The following is a 9,628-nucleotide window of genomic DNA, read 5'->3' as shown; positions in this document are numbered from 1 at the left end:
CATATGATACAAACGAAACGAGAAAATACACAAATTTCACAAATGACTCTATTCTTAGAAGTACTAGGGGTGCCTAAGTTCTTGATAACAACACAATAGGGGTCCAAGAATTACTAAAGAAAATAAAAAAAAATGTGTGGAAGCTAAAAGAAAATAAAGAAATAAAAAAACAACGGACAATTAAAGATAGATTGAATTCAAGAAAGAGTTTCTTGAATTCAAGAAGTCTATTCTTGAAGTTGAATCCTAACAATAACAATTAGCTAATAAAGAACTAATCGTCTTTGGTAGAGAATTAAAAACAAAAGATATATTGTGAAACCCGACCCTCTAGAATAACAAGAACTACAATAAGCCTAAACTTATCAACTTTCTTGAATACCTAGAAGTGATCTAAGATTTCAAAAGAGTTTAATCTTACCACCTTAAGCTGAGTCTTGAAGGTTGAAGAATAAATCCAAGAGTAGCCACACACAAGAGTGCAAGAAAAATCTCACATTTTTTATTGATAATAGTATATCATAATCTAAAATCTAAAAACAAAGAATACACCCCTTTATATAGATAGGGGTCACGAAATTCCTACCTAAAAATAAGAAAATAAAGTCTTAAACTACGCTGGACAACAAGTCCAAATACCTTAGGAAAAGGAAAAATACTAGGAAACAAAAACCAAGTCAATCTTGGAAAGTAACTCCAACAATCTTAGGAAAAGGAAAACATAGCCTTAACTACCTAGGAAAGCAATAAATCTAGTACCAAAATATATGAAAATAAGTTAAAACCAATCTTGGATAGAATCTTTAAAGTCGCAAACCAATCATGGATAGGATCTTGGAAATCTTAAAGGCAACTTGCAAGTAACTTGGCACCAACTTGTACCCAACTTCTATCACTCTTATTGAACCTTTCTTGGGCAGAAAGTACATCCTTTTTATGTTATAAAAACGTCGCTTTATGTAGGACTTATTAGGCTGCAAGTTTGGACACATTTTTAGGTGCCAAATAGGTCCAATAGTGGCCTGATTTGGACCTTCTTCAGAGGATGTCTCTTGGGATCTAATCCAAATTTTCTTGGACATGAATTTGGACCATAAAATAATTATAATACCTAGACAACTCATATCCTTTATCCTTGAACTCTGCATCCCAATTAACAACATCTTTATTTGCACTTGAAGTCTAATGACCTTGTTTTGCAACTCTTTAGCTTGACATCATGTTAAAGGCCCTCTTTGAAATTCCAAAGCTTCATTCTTGTCCTTGAATAGGTTTGAGCTTCCTAGGATGCTATCATTCCACTGTTCTTGAAGAAAATTCATCCTCGAATTTCGATCTTGCAAGAAAAAGAAGTCACGCACTAGTAAATGGCATCCACTAATCTGAAAAATGGTAGGAATAAAACAAGATAGTGACCATGTGTCCACTTAACCCAATTAATCCTAATAGGTGTAAATACTCCTTTATAAAGCATATGGACATCATCATCCCAATAAAATTTATGCCTACTTAGAGTTGTCCAACAAAAACCTCTCTTAGATGCACTATGTAATGAAATTTGAAATGCGATCTTGTCAATAAGGTAGTCCAAACATGTGCATGCCAAAGAAATTACAAAATATTGGTCATGTATCCATTTAATACAAGTATCTCTGCCACATGTATCAAATAAGGCACTCTTATGATATAACCAAGTATCAATTATAAATCCCATGGATTTTTCTATATGTAAGTTATTCAAAGAAGCACATAAATTCTCAGAAAGGTCAGAAAAACCCATAAATTCTCAGAAAGGTCAGAAGAACCCATAAATTCCAAAATACAAATTTTAATACATTCTAGCTCGTGATTATAACGTTTCCCAATAATATTCGCAATATCAATGAATTCTATATAATTTCTCAAACTGTCACAGAAAGAGTCATAGATAGGTTCATGAAATAGTATTTGATCACTAACGTCACAATAATCATGCATATCCTCTTTAATAGTAGCAAACACTTTTGCAGGCTCACAATCAACATGCCTAGAGGAATGACTTCCCATCAAACAACAAAACTCACATTCTAGTAATTTATTACATGAAAACTCATTAGACACTTGAATAAGAGAAGAAAGAACATTTAACTCATTAGCAAGCATCTTCTCATAAATTTCATGCCTCTTTCCACCAAGTTGAAATGCATAATCATCTATGTCATACTCAATTTCAAAAGGAAGCAAATTACTCTTGCAATTTAACTTAGATATTATAGTTAATGACTTGATATGCATCAAAATATCATCATCCACAAAAATTATAAAGTCACCAACATAAGAAATAAGAGTATAGTTCATTACCTCCAAAAATACCTTAGGTGTTTTAGGAAGGCCAAGAATGTGAATGAATCAATTATACATATCATACTTGGACTTATTTACTAATGGAACAATATCACCTTGTATTCTTTTATGCAATGATTCCAGCTTAGCAATGGCTTTAGGAAACTCCATGTTATAAACTTGTAAATAAGAATTAAAATAGTCAAAAGATTCAACAATAAAGAATTTAACCAAGCTTTTATCTTCCACCATCCAACAAGAATTAGTTTTGCCTAATTCATGTTGGAATCCAATTGGATCCTTTGCCACCATTTCTCGCACCTCACCTCTCCTTTCAAAAGGCCTTTCAACACGTGGCTGCATAAAATCACAAGAACTAAAACAAGAATGAGTTAATGGGTTAGGAAGTAAAGAAATTTTATTCTTGCTTACACTCTCTTTGGCTTTTATCACAAAACTAACTTTTCCCTCACCCTTAGCCTCTTTTCTCTCACTAAATTGTTTTTCTTCTTCTTTACTCAAACACTCTTGTTTTTCTCTCTCTACCTCAAAGACTTTTCTTATCTCATTGCCTTCTCTCTTTTCTTTTCCCTCAAGCTCACTCTTTTTCTCAATTGACATCCCATTCTTTTCACTCAATACAACCTCTCCTTTTTCCTCTCTTGGGATGTCAACATGCACTCCCTTACTCCTCTCATTCTTTTCTCTCTCATATTTTTCCATATTCTCTTTAACAGTCTTTTCATCTTCATAAATTTGTGAGGGAGTCAAAGGTCCAGGAATAAGTTTTTCCTGTTAACCTCAAAAGAGTATCTATTTTTTTCCATGTTCTATGAAGCTCTTCTATAGGTATACCATGGCTTTCCCAACAAGATATGATAATTATTCATGGGAATCACATCACACCAGATCGCATCCTCATACCTTTCAATAGAGAATAGTAATAACACTCTTTTATCTACCTTTACTCCTTTCAACATGTAGGGTTCAATATGCTCAACACAAGGCAAGTTCAATTTTTCAACCATATAAGTGCTAATTGAGTTATAGCCAAACTCTTTATCAATTCTGAGAGCACAAATCGCAGACATCACTTTAGCTCTTGTTTGAAAAATAATTTTACCATTGTCTTTCTTCCATTCGGTATATTGTAAGTTCGACTTTTCAAGTTGTTGAGTCATAGCTCGCCTCCTTTTACTATAACTACCTGTTTAAAACATCTTGAACAAAGATTAGAAGAATTATGTATCTCTCAAATTTGGCTTTTTCCTCTAATGTTCTTGCCTCTCTTGCCTTTTTTCACTCAAAGCAACTCTTGGTCGTTAATCTTTAGATTTATTAATAAACCTTACTAGTCACAATCCTTAGTTATAATAATGTAGAGTTAGAAAAAGAAAAGGAAACTGAATGACCAAACCTTGGAAGAATAGGAATTGGTTATGTAGAAAAAAAAGGAAAGAATTTAGGAAACCCAAAACCCACAAAATAAGGAAAGAAGTTACCTTAATCTTTAAGAACTAGGATCCCCTCTTCTTGTTTCATTTCTTCACTTGGAAACCAAATAACACTTGAATTCTACAAATAATAATGAGCCATAATGCTTTTCTTTTGGCTAATTTTCTTTTTTTTTTTGTTTTTTTTAATTTTATTTTGCTCAAGAATCTCCCAAGATTATCAAGATTGACTTGATAACAACAAGATAGTGGTCCAAGAATTACTAAAGAAAATCAAGAAACGTGCGGAAGCTAAAAGAAAATAAAGAAATAAAACAACAACGGAAAATTAAAGATAGATTGAATTCAAGAAAGAGTTTCTTGAATTCAAGAACTCTATTTTTGAAGTTGAATCCTAACAAAAACAATTAGCTAACAAAAAACTAATCGCCTTTGGTAGAGAATTAAAAACAAGAGATAGATTGTGAAACCCGACCCTTTAGAATAACAAGAACCACAATAAGCCTAAACTTATCAACTTTCTTGAATACCTAGAAGTGATCTAAATTTTCAAAAGAGTTTAATCTTACCACCTTAAGTTGAGTCTTGAAGATTGAAGAATAAATCCAAGAGTAGCCACACACAAGAGTGCAAGAAAAATCTCACAATTTTTATTGATAATAGTATATCATAATCTAAAATCTAAAAACAAAGAATACACCACTTTATATAGATAGGAGGTCACGAAATTCCTACCTAAAAACAAGAAAATAAAGTCCTAAACTACTTTGGACAACAAGTCCAAATATCTTAGGAAAAGAAAAAACACTAGGAAACAAAAACCAAGTCAATCTTGGAAAGTAACTCTAACAATCTTAGGAAAAGGAAAACATAACCTTAACTACCTAGGAAAGCAATAAATCTAGTGCCAAAATATATGAAAATAAGTTAAAACCAATCTTGGATAGAATCTTGAAAGTCGCAAACCAATCATGGATAGGATCTTGGAAATCTTGAAGGCAACTTGCAAGTAACTTGGCACCAACTTGTACCCAACTTCTATCACGCTTATTGAACCTTTCTTTGGCAACAAGTAAGTCCTTTTTATGTTATAAAAATGTGGCTTCATGTAGGACTTATTGGGCTGCAAGTTTGGACACATTTTTAGGTGCCAAATAGGTCCAATAGTGGCCTGATTTGGACCTTCTTCAGAGGATGTCTCTTGGGATCTAATCCAAATTTTCTTGGACATGAATTTGGACCATAAAATAATTATAATACCTAGACAACTCATATCCTTTATCCTTGAACTCTCCATCCCAATTAACAACATCTTTATTTCCACTTGAAGTCTAATGACCTTGTTTTGCAACTCTTTAGCTTGACATCTTGTTAAAAGCCCTCTTTGAGATTCCAAAGATTCATTCTTGTCCTTGAATAGGTTTGAGCTTCCTAGGATGCTATCAGTTCTTGATACCCCGTATGTCCTATAATTATATGATTTGTTTATGGGTCTCAGCAAATACGCAAGGCCTTGGGATTAAGCCCATCAAATCAAGAGAGCTGATGGTTTTCTTAAGTTAAGTTTTAGAAACCTCAGTATAGTAGGAATGAAATCGGAGGAGTCTAAGGCTGGGAGCAATTAGAAGAGATGAAATGCTGCCCTGGTAGTAGAATAAAGGTATAATTGTGATAGATAAAAGGATGATGTTTATGCCTTAGATTGAGTAATGATTTAAAGAAAAAGGATTTGATGAATTGCACAAGATTAGAATACCCCTATTAGATGAATCACGTGGGGATGCTATGAAATATAGTTTTTGAAGTATACTATCATCCCTAGGTAGATCAGGCAAATCACTTCAGATATTCCCCGATGAGACGTGAACCCTAGCGACAATGTATTACATAAGAGGTTACAAGTTATCAATGGTGGATTATAGATCAACATTAAGGTGAATCAACAATTGATGGTTGAAAATTCCAAAGTATGAGGGAGGATTAGGATGTCATTCTCAAGATGAACAGTAATAATGAAGCATTAAAGGAATTAGCTTTATACATATAGGATAAGCAGGGAGAGAGTAACCTGGAGTTGGGTAGCAGACCTTGGTAATAATAAACCAAAGTAAGGGTTATGGTATTGTATGACCTACCTAGATGCAGTAAAGCCATAAGGATAGATAACCGAGTCTATGAAACAAAATATAGCAATAGTGGTAAGATCGTGAAAGTACCGAGCGAACAACTTTAGTACACCTACAGATGCCTACAGGGACTGCTTGTCATAGTACTGCATATGTTCACAAAGTGAGGCCTACAGATTGGCTAAAAGCTTGAGGAAAAAGGAGAGAAAATAGCATAGGCGCAGATTCGAGTACAAAGTCATACAAGCAGCATGACAGAAGGTAGCAATTCCGACCACAGGTCGTGGTGTTAGAAAGAGGTCTAAATGGAAGAATGCCCTGGCCTTTGGATTTATTCTCTGAACAGTTGCCTAGATGGCAAGGACAATATTAAAGTATTCATAAGAGCTATCCGGTTATGATACCTATAAGTGCATCAGTCAATATTCAAGGATGAATATTCTAAAGGGGGGGAATAATGTTACACCCCATATTTTCGTACGTAAATATACATGGTAAGTCAATTGATGTATGCTCAGAAATGTGATCATATTTTAAAGTACATAAAGTAAGTTAATAATATTTCTTTGGAGATTACAGATATTAAAGATCATGGATAATAAGTACCAAGAGGGTTGAAAGGCTTAGAAGTAAACGAATTGAAGAAAATAAGTTTCGTCGAAAGTCGACAAGTTGGGAATGTTATAACGTTTACTTTTGGGGTGAGAATAGGGCGCTTAACATGATAAGGAGGTTATTTTATGTGTTATTTTATTTGTATGATAGTCATGTGTTATATTTTAAAGTCAAGCGAGTTGTGGAACAAAAGTTGGCAAAGGTTATCACAAATTACATTCATAATGTGCTGAGACTAAGATCAAATGTAGCTGACCATTTCTCCAAATATACTATGAATTAAGGAATTTTAAACATACCAAATTGAATTTCTATGAGTCTAGTTTCTAATACATTAAACCGTTTGTCGATACGACATTGGAGTAGAGAGACCCACTTAGGCGGTGGCCGACCTACTTCACTTTAAAAATGATTTGGACGACCTTTATATCTCATTTTCGACCCAACCTCGTCCCTATGCTCCGCCTAACCCTCCTAAATAGATACCATAAGGGTTTGAAGTGATTCCAAAGTGATTACGCCATATTTCAACATCAAAAGTTAGTTCTAGTGAAGAACAACACCTCTCTGAGGTTGTGTTGTCATCGAGGATAATTGTGGGTTGTGTTGGCTGGAATTTCAAGTTGTTGCTACTGGAAAAGGTAGGTATAACATCCTACTAATTGTGCTTAAGCTTTCTTGTATGTTGGCTAAGTTGTTAGGATGATAAACTACAAGATAATACTATGATTAACTTGAGATGTTGTTGTTCTTGATGGATTAATTTGAAAGTTCTTCTTATGGACTTTAAGTAGCTGAAAATTATGGAAAATATGTTGGCTATGATATTGTTAGTATGATTATATTGGTTTACATGTCAATCTTGATGAGAAAATTGGTAACTAGAAATGAAATGGCTATAAAGCACTTGGAAGTTGTCCACAACGATATTATCTTGTGTTAGCCTATTTCGGATAACTTTGATAATGAGTACAAGGTTGTAAATCCCTTAAAAGGTATTGTTTATTATACTGGATATATTACTAAGTTCAAGAATGAATGATAATGGGGTTGAAGGGTGCTAAAGGGATTCAATCCGATCTTGCCGCTCGTCGTGATATGTTGATGACTTGTTAATGAAATGTTTTGTACACCATAGTTGATGTTAGAGATGCTTCCCAAATTTACTTAAACGATCTACTAGTTTGAGTTGCGGACTTAGCCTTTACTGGCCATTGATTTTGAATCTCCTTATGCTATGGTATATTGCGTTGAGTTGTTTGAAGAATTGCTTGGAAGGTATTAAGGAATCAAAGGAGTTAAGATATGTTAAGGCTATCCCTTCTTTCCTTTTGGCATGATACATATGATACAAACGAAATTAGCAAACACGCAAATTTCACATATGTTTCTATTCTTAGAAGTACTAGGGGTGCCTATGTTCTTGATTCTCCATATGTCCTACTATTATATGGTCTGTTCATGGGTCTCGGAAAATACGTAAGGCCTCAATATTAAGACCATCAAATCAAGAGAGATGATGGTTTCCTTAAGTTAAGTCATAGAAAGCTCAGTATAGACTGAATGAACTCGGAGGAGTCTAAGACTGGGAGCAATTAGAAGATATGAAATGTTGCCCTCGTAGTAGAATAATGATGTAATTGTGATAGATAAAAGGACGACGTTTATGCCTTCGATTGAGTAATGATTTAAAGAAAAGGGATTTCATAAATTGCATAGGATTAGAATACCCCCATAAGATGAATCACGTTGGGATGCTATGAAATACAGTTATTGAAGTATAGTGTTGTCCCTAGGTAGATCAGGCAAATCCCTTCAGATGTTCCCCGATGAGACGTGAGCCCTAGTGACAATGTTAATGTAAGAGGTTTCTAGTTATCAGTGGAAGATTATAGATCAACATTAAGGTGAGTCAACAATAGATGGATGAAAATTCCAAAGTATGAGAGGAGATTAGGATGTCATTCTCTAGATGAACAGTAATAAGGAAGCATTAAAGGACTTAGATTTATACATATAGTATAAGCAAGGAGAGAGTAACCTAGAGTTGGGTAGCAGACCTCGATAATAATAAACCAAAGTAAGAGTTATGGTATAGTATAACCGAGTCTATGAAACAAAATATAGCAATACTCGTAAGTTCGACAAAGTCCCGAGCGAACAACTTTAGTACACCTACAGATGCCCAGAGGGACTGCTTGTCATAGTACTTCATATGTTCGCATAGTGAGGCCTAGAGATTGGCTAAAAACATGAGGAAGAAAGAGAGAAGATAGCATAGGCGTAGATACGAGGACATAGTCGTACATGCTGCATGACAAAAGGTAGCAACAATTATGAGATTGGAAGAATTCCGACCACAGGTCGTGGTGTGAGAAAGAGGCATAAAGGGGGGAATGCCATGGCCTTTGGATTTATTCATTGAACAGTTGCCTAAATGTCAAGGACAGGATTAAAGTATTCGTAAGAGCTATTTGATTAGTAGCCCGATAAGCGCATCAGTCAATATTTGAGGACGAATGTTCCGAAGGGGGGAATAGTATTACACCCCATATTTTTGTACGTAAAAGTACATCGTAAGTCAATTGATGTAAGCTCAAAAATGTAATCATATTTAAAAGTACATAAAGTAAGTTAATAATATTTCTTTGGAGGTTACAGATTTTAAAAATCATGGATAACAAGTACCAAGAGGGTTGGAAGACTTAGAAGTAAATGAATTGAAGAAAATAAGTTTCGTCGAAAGTCGGCATGTTGGGAATGTTATAACGTGTACTTTTGGGGTGAGAATAGGGTGCTTAACATGATAAGGATGTTATTTTATGAGTTATTCTATTCGTATGATAGTCGTGTATTATGTTTTGAAGTAAAGCGAGTTTTGGAACAAATGTTGGCAAAGGTCATTACAATTTACATTCATAATGTGCTGAAACTTAGGTCAAATGTAGCAGAGCATTTCTCCCAATATACTTTGAATTAAGGGATGATCGACATACCAAATTTAATTTCTATGAGTCTAGTTCCTAATTCATTAAACCGTTTGTCCATATTACATTGGAGTAGAGAGATATTCGCATTTTTGCGAGACTGCGCTAGCAGCTCCCAATGGGA

This window comes from Nicotiana tomentosiformis, chromosome 10 (assembly GCF_000390325.3).
Source record: "Nicotiana tomentosiformis chromosome 10, ASM39032v3, whole genome shotgun sequence".
In the NCBI taxonomy this organism is placed as follows: domain Eukaryota; kingdom Viridiplantae; phylum Streptophyta; class Magnoliopsida; order Solanales; family Solanaceae; genus Nicotiana; species Nicotiana tomentosiformis.
Note: the sequence above shows the minus strand (reverse complement) of the source record.